The sequence below is a fragment of the Pseudopipra pipra genome, chromosome 2, assembly GCF_036250125.1.
Source record: "Pseudopipra pipra isolate bDixPip1 chromosome 2, bDixPip1.hap1, whole genome shotgun sequence".
Lineage (NCBI taxonomy): Eukaryota > Metazoa > Chordata > Aves > Passeriformes > Pipridae > Pseudopipra > Pseudopipra pipra.
Genome location: NC_087550.1, coordinates 42,317,500 through 42,336,095, shown reverse-complemented (window position 1 = coordinate 42,336,095; position 18,596 = coordinate 42,317,500). Strand labels below are relative to the sequence as shown.

The window sequence follows — 18,596 nt, the reverse complement described above, 5'->3', positions numbered from 1 at the left end:
TATGTAAGCCAGTGACTTTAGAGTCTCTTTTAAATCAGGATTTAAAAACAGGCACTTTCAGGCTATAATTCTTGACATCAACCAAATATCTAAACATCAGAGAAATCACACACTAAAACTAGATTTTTCTCTCTACCAACTCTAAAGACAGCTTAATGTCTTTATCTCTGTTAACAATGCTTCTTCACAGCTAAGTTTCATCCAATTAATTGCTTCAATGAGTAAAGTCACATAGTAAAGGTATGACAGACTTGGAGATTGAGTCAACTTCCTTATATCATCTCTGTATCAAACCACTCTTTTTCTTTGCAAAGGATTCTTGATCATTTGAAAAGGAAATTAGGATACAATGGGCAAATTCTTGTGAATTTCATCTTTCACAAACTCATTTAAAGATTCTTTGCAATTTATACTAATTTATTACCATTTAATTTTGTCCTTCATCAGTAGGTAGCTACCAGAGCAAAGATTACTCTTCCTAAGAAAAACAAACAAAAAACTTTTCTAGATTCATTGTGTTTGGTAGAAATATTTCATGCTCTCTGCTCAATGCTGTTGGGCACTCAAAATGAGTGCATTCATTACATATCACATATATATACTACAATATGTTTTTCAGAAATTGCAACTAGACATAGAGCTGCAGTACAGTTTGTCTTTAAATGTATTTACTTGACAAGACATGCTAAATTCAATCCTTACCATACAAGGCAAAATTTCCTGTCATTTTCATTTTTCATTGACTTTGGTGAAGACTTTAGCGTTTTGATGAAGAATTAGAACCACTGACCTGTGTAGATCAATACCAAGAGTGGTTTTTGGGTTTCACTGAGGTGTAACACTCAGAAATCTTTCTGTCTTAGCCATAAAAGCTTTATGCTGTGATCAGAGGATAAAGCCAGCCTATAATAGATGTCAGTCTCAGACTGTTAGTGTTACTGTCATATATGCATTTTGAGTCTGTATAAGGACAAGTGCAACAGCTAGAATTTCAGCCTAGCTTATATAATTTTATTTTTTTACTTTCCCAGAAATCTGATATAAAGCCCACCAAACAATCAGATATCTTTATTAGTTAGCAGGAACTTAAAAATCTGCTAATTCTTTTCAGTCACTTTCAGGGAGAAACAATGCCAGAGCAATTACAATTCTGTAGGAGTGAATTTGCTTCATTACCTTCAATGAACCTTTATGTCAAGAAGGTAGTCTACGGTAAACAAACTTCTGTGAATCAGACCAGAACTGACTCCAAATGTTGCCAAAACGTGATTGTGCCTATCTGTGAAAGGCAGAGTGTATATACTAAGAGAGGTTTTCTTGCTTTCTGAATAGAGAAATGAATTGCTTTGGTTTGCTTCTTCATTTTCTTATTTGTTTAGGTAAGCATAAGAATGATTCACCTTGATTAAAAAAAAAAAAAGAGAGAAAAGAAAAAGTAAAAAGATAGGACTTGACTCCAGCTATGGATCGTATAGTAAAAAAAATTTACCAATATTATTGCTGTAACTGATGGATACTGATAGTCAGCATTTATCAGAGCACAATGTCCACATTACTGCTTTTGTAAAATGTGCTATTAATGGCCCTAGGACAAGGATGTATGGGTTACTACACTGAGCTAATGAAATAACAGTTGTATGACCTGAAAGCAGCATGGAGGCTGCTGTGAAAAAGGTTGCTATGGGTACTCACAACACAAGGTTATAAGGCCCTGAAAGTACAAGCACTGGATAGATAGCAAAGGCCACAGAGCTCTAAATGCAAGGCACAAGTGATTGATCAAGTGATTGTTAAAGGAATGTAACCTGGAAATGAGGTAAAACTGGATTTAGGGATAATCGATCAAAAAAGAACAAATTAAGGTGATTTTTTGCAAAAATATAAAAAATTACCCAAGATGAAGGAAACATCAGTATCACACTTCTTTAACGAGTGAAGTAAGAATTTGGGTCAGAGACGACTCACTCCCTCTACAGTTCTTGAGGAAAACCTTTCATCAAGCTTATGATCCGAAGCAGAAATGAAGGGGCGAGCATAGTATCACAGAAAGGGGGGACATCAGGAAGTTTCTATCAATTTAGGCTAAATTATTATTGAGAAAGAGAGGTGAAAGCCAGATAATTGGAATGGTTAGTTTTACTGTCTTTATAACCAGACTAATAATTATTTTATAGATTGTTTGGATATGAATTAAACTAATGCCCTCATGTCTAAGGTTTATTACTGTAGCCCGTATAATTGTATGAAGTGTTTGGTAGGGTACCCTATCCTTGAGGACTGACTGTTAAATCTGAATGCAGAAATAAATGGAGAATATAAGTGATCCAGGCTTTAATTTGCTTGTAACAGCTGGTGGAGGATATAGGCATCTTCAGTCGATGAAGTTTGGATGACTGTCAGGAAGAATCTCTCTTTGGCCCAGTGCTAATCAAATACTTTACTGGAAGCAAACATAAAGCTGTAATGAAATTTGCAGATGAGTGAAACTGGTTGAGACAAAAGGAATAATCATGTAAAAATTGTTTCCTGAGAGCCCTTTGATGTGCTTTTCTCATTTAAAGCCAAACAAAAGTCCATATGCCTAGGAACCAGGAATATAGGTCATACTGGCCCGGTATGCACTTTCCCCAGTTGTGGCTGAGGTAATAGGTGGCATAGAAGGAGAAGGTTAGGTGCAGAGTTGCTAAGCCATTTACTGTGCCTTACTAAATGAGGTCAGAACAAAGGTGGAAAAAAAGTGAGAAATTTTTTGAAATCCTTGTAGAATCTCTCTCCATTTAATTTATCAAAGAAGAGGTTTAGTGATCAAGAAATGATGACAGTAGTGTTGAGGAAAGAATCCTTATAGCGGAGAGCTATCTGATAGAATAAAGGCATACTGACATCCAAAGGCTGGCAGAGAATGCCAGGTAAATCAACCACATCTATGACACAATCAGTATGATTAACCACTAGAACTACTATCAGGGATTCAGACAGAGTATCTGCCACTAAAGTTTAAAGTAAAGCTGTTTGTCTTTTTAGAAGAGCGTTAGCTAATCCAGAGATCAGGATATTACTGGGTGAAAAGTTATAGTCTGTGCAATGTAGGAGATCAGAATAAATTACATAATAGGCCCCTTTGTCCTGTGATTTATCAGATTTTTCATTATCTGAGATCAGTGTGTTAATAGACTTGAATTCTGTATGCCGATTCTAAGGTCTTTGGTTCCTTTTATAAATTTTCATGAGAGTTTTGTACTACTGCAAATCCCTTTGGGCATATACTTTTGAATGAAAGCTTTTTCATGCATTTTGACCTATAAATAAGAAAGTGAATGCAAGGTATTGCATGCCAAAAGAGACATAAAATCCCCCAAAGATTTCAGCAGTAGTCAGAATTAAAGACTGTGAATTTCAGAGAGGACCCCAAACTCATCATACCACATTTAAAACAGACTTCTTTCAACTACCAGTAATAGTTAACCATTAGCTACCCATGTCCATTTGCCTTTGTGTTTAGTTATTGCCCAGAAATTGTGTGCAAGTTCCCATATTAGTAGCCTAACAATGCAAGCCACCAACCATTCATGTGATGCACACAAGAGTTTTGCTGCTGAACTGTGGAAGATTTTTTACTTATATGTGAAAAATTTTCTAGACAAAGGTTTAAAACTAAACTGTAGTGATAATAGATGGCCAACAAGTAGGAAGATTGTGAAGAGATTCACGGGGAAAAGAAATTAATTAAAGTCTGTGTAGAGAGTAGTGATTCCCCTGCAAAATTTCTAGCTATTTAAATGAAAGCTAATGCAATATAAATGTACCTCTATTCAGTATGACATTATATCATATTATGTTGATATATTTCTATTAAATTGAAAAGTAGGTATGTGAATTTCTTTGTGGAAATCCATACTCTTATGTTCAAAGATACTGTAGTAATCTTACAATGAATTCCCTTTGTCCTCAGATTACTATATTTTTCCATGTCTGTTGAAGGCCTTAAATGAATACCCGAACCAATAAAGTCAGAAAGAAAAGAGACTCTTTACAGTCAAACATAAAGATTTGGCCAGCTTTCACTGAGCAGAATTTACAGGAGCAAAAAAACCACAAACAATAAACTGTCTGTCTGCTGCCCTTCATACGTATATTTATTAGTTTCAATTAAATTGACAGTTTGCCACATTTAAACTGAGCTCTGTCATTCAGTCTCCCCTCTTCAAATGAATAGGTTGTGTTTGTACAGCTGAATCCATTTAGGCATTTTTAGTCAGATATTCCCTTTCTTCTGTCTTCTGGAGAGAGTGAATGTAAAAGATGCTGATGCACACTCCACACTTCACATGTGGTGCTAAAAATCCATTAGCTGAAGAACAGTGAAGACACTGGTTGATCAGAGAGAAGAGTTGAAGGTCAGGTTTAAATAGATGTATAACATTAGCCAGGCTTGATTGGCCATGGCTTTAGCATGTATCTCTGAAAGACTATTCAAATATTGATGTTGAGTAAACATAGAAACTCAATACACTACATGAAATTAAAAGCAAATACAAAATAGTAAAATATTAGCTTTGGACAATACTTTGAATATATTTATTAGAAAACTGCGGGATAAAAAAAATAGTAACATTTTCTAACAAAAAGAGAATCCTTCAATATAGAGGATGGGCTCCTGTTCCAATAAGGTTTTACAGGTAAGACCCTTTTGCTGTGCTCCTAGGTGTTAGCAGTCAGACTTCTTGTGCCATTTATAACACTGGATCAAAGTCCCTGAGGGAAATGAGGAGAAGCTGACTAAGGAGATCTCTTCATTACACTTTAGACTACTTAAATCTGACTGAGATCCATGTTAAATGGAGGCTGGTAGGGGATCATGAAGGAATCCCTTCACAACTGGCTTTTTAAAAACTAATTTGCTGGTTAGTATTTCTTAAGCATAATCAACATACTGGGGAAAGACTTCAGACACAGCTGAACTGTGAATAGTGAGAAACTGCTCTAAAATCCTAAAAGGATTATTCAGCTCTCCTTGAGGAGCTGAAATCTTTTATAACATCTGAAATCTTTTAGTGAAGAAAAGTATTTTTTTCTTGTTCTTGTCTAATTTTCTGCACCATCCTGGTCATGGGCTGGGCCCTGGTTTCTGCAATTTATATAATTATTTTGATATGATGGTCTTCAGTTTTTTAGTGTCATGTTGACGAACTGGGTTTCTTTACCTATTGTCTCATTTAGGTTTTCTTAGCTCTCATTCATCTTCTTCTGAATGGTGTTTGGCAGAAAGGTCACACTGATATTACTCTTAAAGCTTATTCTGAATATGTTGATCTCCATTCTTCCCTCATGTCTGATTAATGACTTTGGCTTCTTTCCTTAGAAATTACAATATAATGAACTTCCCAATAAGTTTTGATAAACTCTTTCAATCAAAGCTTTTGAGTTAGTTAATAATTCTTCCTAACCACTACTAAATATCTTTATGACTGTTTCATAAAGATGACAATTTTGAGAAATCACTTTTGGGACAATGCTAATCACGCTATTTTTCCAAATCTTTTCAAAGTTATAAAAGCCATTAGCAGCATTTGGTCATCATTGCTGAATGTCTACCACAGTATCATTTTCATTGCAAGGCTCCAATCTGGATAGAAAAAGTGACTTATTTCTTTTAATATTTCTCTTTCTGAAGTTATGCTCCTTTTGGGATGTTAATAACCATATTTTTTGTTTTCCTTTTATTGATGAAACCATCAAACTGTTTTGTTTTGATTTTCTTGTTGTTTGGTGGATCTTTTGTTTACCATCAATACACAGAGCTGAGCCAAGTAATGTCATCAGAAAAATTAGCATTGTAATTTCCTGATAAATCCTCATGTTAGCTTCTTTATTATCTAGTACTCAAACTGGATGAACAATAGTGAGATGGAGAAAAGCCCTAAACTGCATTAGTTTCCACTACAAACCACTAAAGGATATTTTCCACCATCTCTATTCACAGTGTTGTTCTATTTGTTACAGCAGATTATTTCTCTGTCTAGTCTTCAGCATACTGTAAATTGCCAAAGATCATCTCTCATATTCCATAAAACTGCTTGAGAAATGCAGATATTTTGTCAAAAAAGTGCCTGTTGATCTATATCCGTTTCAGTCTACAATGCTGAAAAATAATTTGCTCTGCATACATAAACTTGATATTTTAAAAACCTCTCTGCTCTGCTGTTAGCTAAAGACCTATTTCTTTCTGTATGTTCTGTGCTGCTCCACACATTTGAAACACACTGAGACTTGTTACAGTAGGTACAGTCATCTATCCTTCAAAATATACTCTAAAGTGTTTTTTTTTTTTATTTTTTCCCCCTCATTCCACATTCTGTTTAAAAACGTATGGGAAGTCTAGTGTTGTTTTTGTGACTTCCTTTAAGCTTTTCTCCAGTTAAATCTCTAGTATGAAAAATTCAATATGATCATCTGATTTGAGTAATGTTGCTACACATTTTTGCTTCATTTTACTTTTTGATCTAAGGAAACTATAATTCAACTGTTCAAAAAATGCATGCATTGTATGTATCAAGTGTCTGTTATCTTGGGTGATATGGCAGTATTACTACAGTATAAATATAGGATACATTATATTGAGCTTCATTATATATCTGACACCATTTTTGGAGAAGGGAAAGAAAGGTAAGAGGAAAGCAAACTTGGCAGCAGCCCATGGTTGCTGACATTGCTCAGATTTTCTGTCAGGAAATCAAGGAAATGTTGTGAGAATGGACCATGGAGAGAGCCCTGAACTCTGCAGAGCCTTTTAAACACTGTTTTCTCACTCTGCTCTTAAAGATAGTTAAGTATTGCTCACTCAGCTCTTAAAGTATTGCTTCTTGCCAGGACTTCCACTAGAGTAGTCAGTTAAGGTTTAAGGAAAGCCAGTTTCTAGAAAGAGAACATGATGATATGTATATGTCAAGCTGCATTACAAGATCTGACAGGAGTCACAGGAAAGGAGAGGCAACATGAAGGTTTTTATATTAAGTATATGAAAAATAAGTGTTATAGTAACTGAATAATCTGCTGAGATGCTCTTCTAAGGTCATAGATGAACATACTACAGTTTTTTTTACATCCAATTCTGATGTGGAGAAGAGCCATGTCTTGATAGGAAGATAGTTGAAACAAACCTTAGTTTCTCTGTTCAATGACTGCATGGATTTATACAGATATACAACCCCCTACCCTCCAAATATATCAGCACAAAATAATTTTAACCTTTACAGAAATGAAGCTGAGATTAATCTATTTTAAATTAAAACCAAGGTGTCTGTTCAGCTGAATCTCTTTTTGTAAATAAAAAAGAATCAGGTCCCTCTGGTGGGCTATGTAAGTAATTTTTCTTACTTTTGCCCTTCTGATTGTCTCCCTCATTCTGCTGGGATTTAGCTACCAACTGTGATTAATCTGCAGCAGTCCTTTTTAACCTGTGGGGGTAAACTCCATTCAATTTCAGATTTCAGTTACTTCAGAAGTATTATTTGAAAAGCCAACAGCCCTATGATTACATTAATGGACTGCAGGAACCAGGTACAAGCAGAACTGTGGTGGGAAGTCTGTTTGCCTACAAAAATGATAAGTCCAGCACCTTATTGGCTGATTTTCCTTCTTCTCCCACATATAACCTATTTTAAACTTGAGCTGATTTTGTTTTCAAAGACACTCAGTGGATTTCATCTGATCAAATACAGTCATCCACAGTGTAGATTTTAACTTGCTTCTTAAACGATCTCCACTCCATCTATTATAGTCAGTGTTTGAGCATAATAGAACCATATTTAGGCTGACCAGGGATCCACCTACCTCAGGGAAGGGTGAGCATATATATGGTACTTTTCCTGATTACTCTTCTGGTCTCTGGCTATTTTAACTCGAAGGATTTTCATGCTGTGTATGTAATTTTGAGATTTTAGCAATTTGAAAATTATTTATTTTACATCTCCTTGTACAATCTTCTTTTAACACCCATATGCACGTTAAGCAGTCTTTTGGCATGGAGTTCCATAGATTTTTCACTCTACTTCCTCTCATTCATTTTTAGTGTGGTTGATTTAATGAAGCTACAGTCATCTCTATTTAGTGTCTTCTATTTCTCTTTTTTTTTTTTTTCAGAAACACTGGGCAGTTGACTCATTTTACCTTTTTGCAGGCCATTCATGATTCTGTAACCCCTTTGCATTTCACATGCTTTCTCCCATTTGTCTGTTTTCCAGACTGAAGAAAAAATGATTCCCATCCTCAAGTGTACATCTACAGCAGATCAGACGAATCACACTTCCGAAGTGCTAATTTCTCTTTACTGATTTCTGAGGGAGCCTAGGATGACTAAACCAAAAAACAGACTTTTGTGCTGTGTACTTTTAAATTTAGATGAAATCAGTTTCATCCTCTGTTTCTGGGAGTTGTCTAATTGTAAATGAGAGATAAATATATGGAAATTAGTGAAGTGTTTCCAGCATACGAGAAATGAATAGAGATGGTAAAAGAAAGAAGTGATTATTAAACAATAAAATTGACTCACGCATAGTGTACAGAGATATGGAAATGAAAAACCCAGTCTCAGACACTCTATCAGCTATAACTATGCCTTCTTCCTTTATGGTTTCTCTGGTTTTCACTGCAGTTATTAATAAAGTTTCCAGCTAAAAATTCAAAATAAATACCAGTGTTAGAATATGAATAAATTTGATAAGCAGTGTTCATAACTACTAGATATTTATTTAGAAGTATGTTGCTATATATGTGTTCATTTTTGTTCTTCCAATTCTCTCTCCATCCCACCCAAGGGAGTGAGCAAATGGCTGTGTGGGGCTTAGTTGCCGGCTGGGGTTAAACCATGACAATAATTTAAAAAAACCCAAAAACCTACAATTCTCAATTAGCAAATCCTATTATTAAATTTTGGAAGAGATAAAATTAGAGAAAATTGAATTTTCTTTTGTTTCTTTAGAAGAATCACTTTCCTAGTAGCTTAGTGCCTTCCTTGTCTTCTCTAGTCATTAGCTTTGCTGCATGTGATGCACACAACTACCTGAAATTCCAGATGTCAGTTGTGAAATGTGTCCTATCAGTGCCAGTGTCTGACCACTTGGCAGAGCCCTACATTATCAGCAGTTGGTCATGCTAGCAACTCTCAAAATTGCCTCTGGGTCAGTCATGTGCTTTTGGCTTTTATTAAATCTGTGAGGGGATTTGAGTTCTCCTGGTGCTGTGTTCCACTTAGATTCATAGAAGTTAAGGCCAGAAGGGACCATAGTGTTCATCTAGTCTGACCCCCTGCTTAACACAAGCCACAGGATGCTCCCAATTTAATTCCTGTTTGAAGTAGAGTATATATTTTCGGGGATAAAGCATTCAGTCTTGTTTAATATTTCCAGAATAATGTGCCATGACCTCAGGCAGGTTATTTGAAACATTATTTATCTCCAGTGTTAAAAGTTTACACCTTTCTTCTGGCACGATTTGACATGGTTTCACCATTCAGCCCTGGGCTTTTGTTGTGCTCTGCTAGATCAAAGAAGACATCCATATTTTGTCCTCCTGTTATCAGATCCTTTGTTATATTATGCAGATAGCTCTGTCAGCTTTTGGCTATGAGGCTGTTTTGTGTTCAATTAACATGATTGTCCACAGATATTATGACAGGTACCACCAAAATCCTTAATGAAAATCTGTGAACATGATGCTCTCATGTTTAAGCAAAATGGCTATTTATTATGTTTAAAATACAAAAATGTTTATTGCGATACAAATACCCAACTCCTTGAACCAGAACTTCAAGGAAGTATTGAGAAGAAGGAGCCAGGCAATACAGAGCAGAGCGTGGCACCAGGACAAGGAACAAACAGTGTGACTTCAAAATTCAGTTCAGGCTGGATGGAGAAGATTTTTCCCATGAGGACAGTCAGAAAGTGGCAAAGGCTGTCCAGATTTTGAAGTTGCTGAACTTGAGGGCTTTCAAGCCCCACCTAGATCAGCCTGTTCTGACTGAATAGCTGACCCTGCTGTGAGTGGGAGATTGGACCAGGGACCTCCTGAGGTCCCTTCCAGTCTGAATGACTTTATGATTCTACACTGTCATAAGATGTTTCAAAACACAATGACTTAAAAGTTACTTTGGCTTTTTTATATACTTTTAAAAGCACAAAAATAGTATAAATACCAAAACTAGACAGCTTTTAGAATTATATTTCATTAAATTTTTATTGCTTTTTATAACATTGATACTTTAGTTTAGGAATAAATAACACAATATTTTCTTACTTAGATTTCTGATTATAAAGCAAAAAATGTTATTTTTAATAGATGTAATGCTAGTAAAAGGATGTGTGCTGTTTTCTTATGCGCAATGTAATCTCTGTAAATTGTTATTGATATGATTAATACAGTTAATAGGATGATAAAAAGACATTGTTTCCTAAAACATTAAGGGGACATGTTGATTAGAGTAGAATAGAATAGAGTGGTTCCATTTGGAAAGGATCTACAATGATCATCTAGTCCATTTGTCTGACTATTTCAGGGCTGACCAAAAGTTGATGCATGTTGTTACTAAGGGCATTGTCCAAATGCCTCTTAAACATTGACAGACTTGGGGCACCAAACACCTCTCTAGAAAGCCTGTTACAGTGTTTGACCACTCAGTAAAGAAATGTTCCATAATATTAAGACTGACGCATGCCTGATGCAGCTTTGAACCATTCCTATATGTCCTGTCACTGAACACCAGGCTTAGCACCTTATATTATATACAACTGTATAGAAATGAAAAACTCCATGAAAAGAAAAATCCCAGAACGAAGTTCAAAAGTACAAGGCTCTGAAAATTTACTAAGCTTGTATTCATTCAAATGTGAATATCATTGTATATTTTAAAATATTTGTATTTCTGTAGCTAAAGGTATGAAAATATCTGCAGAGGTGTGCATTGTAGCTTTCTTCCACTTGTCTTGATTACAACAAATCAGGATTGGAATCACTACGCTGAATATGTCTGCTTTTCTTGATATTTTGCTGTTTAGTTGGTCAAGGACATATAAGTATGAAAGAAGCAGAGCAGAGGTTTACCATCAGCTGGTCATCTGCTGTACCAGGTAAATCCCCTTGAAAGTCTTTTGGGGGTCAAAATGCTTTTCAGAACAGACAGTGATACTTTCACGTTTAACTGCATTAAATTACATCCAGGCAAACAAATAATCCAGATTTTTCTACAGTGATGACCCTTTGCTTTTTACCTCTCCCCTAAATTGTTTAATCTGTAAATTTCACCCATAGTTGCATTGTCTTTTCTTTAATGTTGATTTGAAAGAATTCATTGTTTGGACCAAGAATCCTTGTGTGTCCTGCTGGAAACCTATGCCCTCAGACAGGGAAACCTATTCCCTCTTTACAATTAGAAACAAGTCAGCAGTTTATTTCATATTCATAATCTGACTCTCTTAATTTTCTTATGTTTTGTTTTGTCAATCAAGATGTCATGCTAACTCAAGTAAAATTCCTTGCAGAGGTTTGTATATAAGCACTTGTATTCTATCAGGACTGCTACCTTTCCCAGTCAAACTCGTAATCTCATTAAATAGGTATTGTATTAGTTTCATAACACCTATTTTGCACAAACTTTTGACTGGCATAAATTACCCTCCTTAATTCTTTATTAATAGTGTTTAATATCACTTTTCTATTATTTTTCCCAGAATCAAGGGTCATTCCATTTAAATATTGGCACAAAATTCTCTCTCTGCCCCTCCTGAGCTTCCTCCTTTCCCTCATGGCTATCGAAAACTAGTATAAATTATCCATGGATCAACATAGCAAGCTTTGAAACAATTTTGGTTTGCCTGTAAATGTCTAACTTCAGAAACTATTTCATATCTCTCTTAGTTACTAATCAAATGTAAGATATTTCATATTCACAGAAACATATGTTTTTTGTTGATGTGTTTAAAGACATGCAAAAAATAATCATCTAGTATCTCCATACTACAATCCTTCATGTATATCTTTTTTTTTTCTTTGCATTCCTGTAAACCACCAGAATTCTAAGCCAATTTTTTCTGAAACAAATATTAGTTGACTTCACTGGCTTCCTTGCCTGAGTATGACCTTTAAGATATGAACTAATTTTATGGGTCATCACCATATGATGTTTGCAAAAATTTTTCCTCTATATGGGAAAAAATTAAAGGATTTTGTGAAGTTTTTCCAATGATTGTTACATCATATATGTCTATAATTTTATTTACTGGTTAGGGTTTGCTACACATTCTATACTGAAACTTCCTCACGCAGGCCTTGATCCTGGTAATGATGAATTCTCTTTGGATGATTTCACAGCCAGTCTTGGACTGTGTGTGCCTCCTGGTGTGCAGAGCCTGCCAGGGGTGCAGGAGATGGTGGGAGGAAGACGTAGATATAGACATCACTATCTCACTCCACTGATATCAAGATGAAGTACTAGTGATGACTTAGTACATGCTGAGCACTTCTCTAGTGTATACATGTTTTTTTCAGTTGTAGCTGTTTCAGAGCTGTTCACACTTGTGTATTTGACATCCCCTTAAGAATTTTTTACATTTCATTTTGCAACAAAGTTTTTATATTCTTAAATGCATTTTGTGGAAATAATACCTACCAAATATGCAACTCTTACTTGAAGCTGGCTTTGAGGGAGAAAGAGTGACAGAAAGGAAAGAGCAAAGACAGGGTTTATTCTCTACTTTGGACTTAGACTGGAATTGATTCTTCAGATCCTCTGTGAGCAACTGTGAGCAACCACTGAATTAGAAATCTTTAAAGACATAACTGCAGTAACTGACCATACACTGATGTCCATATCAAGGCTGGCACACGTGTGAAAACACATATATGAAAGCACAGATCTGAAAAATATTGTAATTCATGTTTCCATATCTTCTACTACATTTTTCAGTAGGTTTGACTAGCCATAGACTTAGCTAGGAAGAGGATCAAAAGTGGTACCAGGATAGTACAGTGAGGTAGAGAGAAAAGAAAACAATATTCAGTTACCTACTAAAAGCTCTTTAATTTCTCTCAGAATTATGTAGGAGTACAATTGAATGTTTTTTAAAGGGAAATAAAGACTTTGCCTAGAGTAGAGAAAAGGACAGCTAAATAATACAAATCACTCTATTTGCAAGGTGTGGAAACCTGGTTTTAATTGCATAGAATGTTTCAAAGATTTGAAATAAATTCTGAGAAGATTTGGTATTTGGAGTTACAATCTCAAGGACATTATTGTAAAAAACTTTAAAAGTACCACAGTTGACTAATTATAAACTTCATTTTTGTGTTTGAACCTGATCCAAAATAATGCATAAATACCAGTATTGATCTGTCAGATCTGAGAGTCTTGAAAATTAGCCTGTTTAAGGGTACCCTATTCACTTATCACATTTTATCCAAATAGTTTTTAAATTTCCTAAAATATTTTCCATTTGAAATCTTTGCAGTGGTGACATAGGAAGTTGAAATATATAATGTATGAAGGAAACTGAAGGAATCTGTGCCCCACAAAATATAATAGGGTTTTTGTTTTCTTTTCCCATGTATAGTAAAATGGGTATAAATCTTTAACCTTTGAAAGAGAGTTTAAGCATTTTTTTTCTGCCTTTGACTAATAATAAATCAAGAGAAAATGTCTCATTTATCATAATGGTACCTGATTCTGGTAATGCTACTGAACTGAATGATTTTGAAATTGAGACTATTCCTTCCAAAGACATTCTAAAGTAATTTTTACAGGCATTTCTGGTTTTTTTCTTATTAGTTGCTTTTAGAATAGCATTGTTAGTATTCCAATACAAGCTGCTTGTGACTTCCAACGGGCTTGCAAGCAGGCACATTTGTTGAATAGGGGAACAAGGATATTAAGATAATTTTATAATCTGTGTTTGAATCATTGTTAAAAGTCTATAAACTGGAATGATTAAATTTCATACATGTTATTCAAGAATGATATGAATAATTTTTAATCCTTGGAATTTCTTTTCAACAACAATAAGGAAAAAAATATCTTCAGAAATAAACAGTAACACTATTGATTTAAATCCTAAAGGATGTTTGTTATTCAGACCACTTACTTTCCATGGTAGAGATGAATTTTGTATAACTTTAGGACCTTGTACTGTAGATGTGTACTGGGGGTGGAGGGTACATGTGGAGAAGGGGGAGCGGGAAGAGAGAAACACTTTAGATTTAGTTGAAAGAAACAGGTACTGTCATAGACAGCTGACCCATCCCTTGCCCTGGACTTATCAAAGCTCCAGTACCTGCAGGCTAGATGTAGCATTGCATGTCTGCAGCCTGTAGCCAAGCAAGAGGCACTTCTGTAGTCTTCAATATACCAATTATTATCTTTATTTTTGAAAAAATGGATCTGCTGCTCCAAAAAAACCCCCTCCAAGACCTCCTCTCTTGGACTCTGCTTCCTCTCTTAACCATCTCCAACACAGTAGCAGCACAAGGAGGACTCTAAACCCAAACAAGAGGAGTCAAATCGGTCTCTGCAACTGTAACCAGGTGTCATTGGCAGCCTCTTCTCCATTTGCTTAATTTGTGTTCTTGACAAGCTTGTTGACCTTGATCTGCTGGTCATCCTGGCTTGCTAGAAGAGATCATAAATTGTAAGAGCACTCTGCTTCTTAACCTTTGCTTTGCATAGGCTAGACTGATATTTATGAGTGTGTCAATACAAGGAAATTTTCCAGAGTTCAAATAAGTGCCAATTATTTGACATCCTGAACTTTTTCCAATTCAAAAAATTGTATTTTTTTGAAGCTCAGAAATCATGATATTCCAACAGTATAATTGACACTAGTAATACTAATATCACCATCTAAGTCTTCTTGCTATTTTCTTCTTGTTACAGCTGCAATTTGAACATTTGTGGATGCTAAGCAAAATAAATTCCACAAAGCTACCATTTCATTTGATAACTTATTAGACTGCTGTTTGATTTATGTCAGGTTGTGGTGCTAACTGAAATTCAAAGGTTCCCCTACAAACAATAAGGAAAAATAGGTATCTCCAGAGCCTGGCGGTTTCATCTTACTATAAGACCTAGAACTTTCTGGAAATACCTATATATGAGAGCTTGTATAACTAGCTCACATACTCAGAGGTGTAATTGTTTTTAATTAAAAGCAGATTAAATTCAGAAATGCTGAATATCAATAAAACATTCAGTGGTATCAGAATAAGTTCAATGCTGGAAATTATGCCCCACTTTGGTCTCCCCAGATCAGCACGTTAACATTTAGCTCATTTCACCATCAAAAACATTTGGTAGCACTAGTCACAGCACAGCCTTCACAGTTTAGTTAAAAGCAAATATGCATGTTTTACCTTTTACAGAAACAATGTCAAAATACTATATTATTAAGACCTTTGCAAATGCTTACTATGATTACAGTGTGAAAAATGGAGACTCAGCATCTGAGATCAATATTATCCAGGATGTAGGACTGTACTATATCTATCTGTTCTGGCAACAAATCCTACAATTGATTTTTTTTAATACCTTTGGGGCTGGGGGTGGACAGAATAGAAAATCCTCTCTTTCAGCTTCAGCTCAAAATCGCTTGTTCTGTGTCTCAAAGACCTTTTACTGTCCTATAAATCAGTGGAATGAATGCTTCAATGACTGTGTGTAAATAAGCCTTACTCTGCTTATTTGCTATGCAGCTGTCTAAAATAATACCCTAAAGGAATGACTTGGCCCATATTGTCTGTTTCAGAGGGCTATTTTTTCTAATCTTAAAATGAAGAGGGTTCACAAAATAGAGGTAAAATATTCAACATCAAGAACTAGGACATTTTTTGAAATAGATATCTGTAACAGAACAAAAAAGAATTGAGGTTAGAACATTTCATCACAGGAAACATCTAGAAGAAATGTTGCAGGTTTGAGGAATATTTACATAGTCATTGATATAAATCAGAGAAGATCAGCTATTCTAAAGACACACAGCAAAGACATTATTCATTTAAATTTCTCTATCAAATAACTATTACAAGAAAGTGAATTGTTACAGTATCAATGGTTTTGCTTAAACACATATGAAAGCTCATCCACATTCAAAATAACTATACATAATAATTTCTTCAGAAGGAAAAAATCCTGCCAATGAGCAGGCCTTCTGAGTATCAGAAACATCTTAGGCATCCTTTAAAATAACATTATTAAGGTACAACAGACTGTGGGTCATATGAAAGAGAATCAAATTGGGGCTAATCCTGGAAATCAAGTGGGATACTATTACTTGTAAAAAAAAAATAACTGTGAAAGAAATGACTGCCAAGGTACCTTGAAGAGTATTCATACCAATATTCAAGAAGCAATTATGGAACAGAATTTTCCAGTACATGAAGGGTAGGTACTAGAAATAAAAGTTGCCATCAGGAGAAATTGTTCCCTTCATAATGCATTCCTTTTATTTCTAAGCTCTCTGTGGTAGTTCCAGGAATTAATTTTACTGCTGTAAAAATTTTACTGCTATTCCATTCAGAGTTAGTCAATATTTGTTTAGTATTTACAGCACAAACACATGCTGAAAAAAATGAGGTGGTGTTCTAATGAAGATTCTGCAAACCCAACTCTTAGTTAATAACTTTGCTTAAAATTAAAATGCTGTAATTTTTTATTATTATTATTCCTAGAGACCTATTAGTACCTAACATTAATCGGTAATTTTGTGTTCAATATTTATAGTTTAGATTACATAACATTGACTTATTCTTTACTTTATAAAGAGCTGAAGTTGAAACATTCAGCTCTTTCATAGACTGCCAGTAAAAGTGATTACAGATGTACTAATTATCCTTGCTTATGTAAACAATTGTGACATTGAATATGATTTAACAAGGACAAGTTTCAGAGCTGAGATTCTTCTAAATTCATTGCTAAAATCTAAATGCTTCTAGTCTTTCTAATAAAGATAATATTGATTTTTCCCAAAATTTCCACCATATTTTTTTAACATTTTACATGTATGAAAAATTACAAACATGGTCTCTCATATTCACAATCATTCTTTCCCTGATATCCAACAAAACACCATGTCAAACTCACAACAAAACAGGACTTCTCTGTACAACGGCTGTATCTCTACACTATTTTTTGGAAAAAACACTTTGCAAGGTATGTAGTGTGAGATTTCAGCGAGTTTAGTAGAAATTAGAAAGAATAATAATGATCTAAGAAAGCACGACCAGTGGGAAAAGGCTAAAAGAGTTGAGTTTATCTTAGAGTAGACATAAAGGTCTCTTCTAATCTATATAAAGGATTTGAAAACAAGACAGTGATCAGTTGTTCCCTGTGTCTGTGAGGGACAGTACAACTAGCAAACATCATAACATGTGACAAAGGAGATCTGGGTTAAATATTAGGGAAAATGTTCTCACTATCAGGATCATGACACACTATAATAGATGATGCCAAAGTACAATGGAGCTTCTCAAGTAGGTCATTTTAAAGAAAAGTTTAGAGCAAAGTACTTCCAGATGGCCTATTCAAAGTCCAATCAAGTGATAGCCACAGTCAGAAGTGAACCATCTTTCAAGGGGTCTTTGCCAGCCTGTATTTTCATTTCCCAAATAATAGGCTAATTGAGCTGACAGAAATTCAGAGGAAGCCAGGAGACCGTATTACACAAAGGTGAATAGATGCTGGCCACATTTTGTTGCTGCATAAGGCACCCGTTTCAGACCTTATTCTGAGTCAGCAGCTCAGGTAGGAGCCAGCAAATGGAAAGAGTCATCTCTCACACATTTTTCTTTTGCTGACTCTTGGAGCTTGCCCTGAGCCCTGGTTCATACTGTGCATACAGTATGTGCACCATACTGCTCTACTTGTGTTGTGCACCCAGAATGGAAGGAAATGACACTTGGAGTGAAAGACCTCATGAGGTCTCTTGTCTTCCTCCACTTCTGTAAGTCAGTGACTATACTGAACAGGAAAAGGAATAAGTGCTCTGCAGATATACACACTGTTCAGGTGCATTAATGCTTTTTTGAGGTCCTCAGCTTAGAGACCTCTGAATCAAATCAACTCACCTATGGCTAAAGACTCCATCTTACAATCAGCAAGTCTGACCAGTCCCACTAAGCATTTTCTGGGACTTTCACTCAGATTTGGTGAATATCCACTGAACCTAAGACATTTCAAGCAGGTGTTTTAAAATCATTAAAAGAATTTTAACAAAACAGCATTTTCTCATGCAATGACATTTTGATAAAAAATTCCCATCAAGATGCAACAGTAGAAATAAAATACTCTTTGCCTCTGAGGTGTTTAATGGAGCCATCTGTACCTATATAGACACATTTGCACCAGCACTGGCTCTAAGGTACAAGGTTGTATTTTGTTTTGTTACAAAGGGTCCATTTAACCACTGCTGTAAAACTCGTGGAAGGTTTTCTACTGTTCCAATATCTGGTTGAATTTTGTGTAGATGAAGGCTATGCTACCTTGACTGCAAATTATGGCACTTAAATCCATCTCATAAGGTATTTGTTCTATTACACTCTTTTAATGTTGTCTTACATTT

General features: G+C 35.2%; 1 long non-coding RNA gene across 1 annotated transcript; it reads right to left on the bottom strand.

Moving 5' to 3' along the window:
* Nucleotides 1–14,373: 14,373 nt before the first annotated feature.
* LOC135406782 (uncharacterized) lies at nt 14,374–18,196 on the bottom strand. Its single transcript, XR_010426475.1, has 3 exons — nt 18,103–18,196; nt 15,569–15,660; nt 14,374–14,645 (listed from the first exon to the last, which is right to left on the bottom strand). It is a non-coding gene; the product is annotated as an uncharacterized LOC135406782 (long non-coding RNA).
* Between the last annotated feature and the right edge of the window lie 400 nt (nt 18,197–18,596).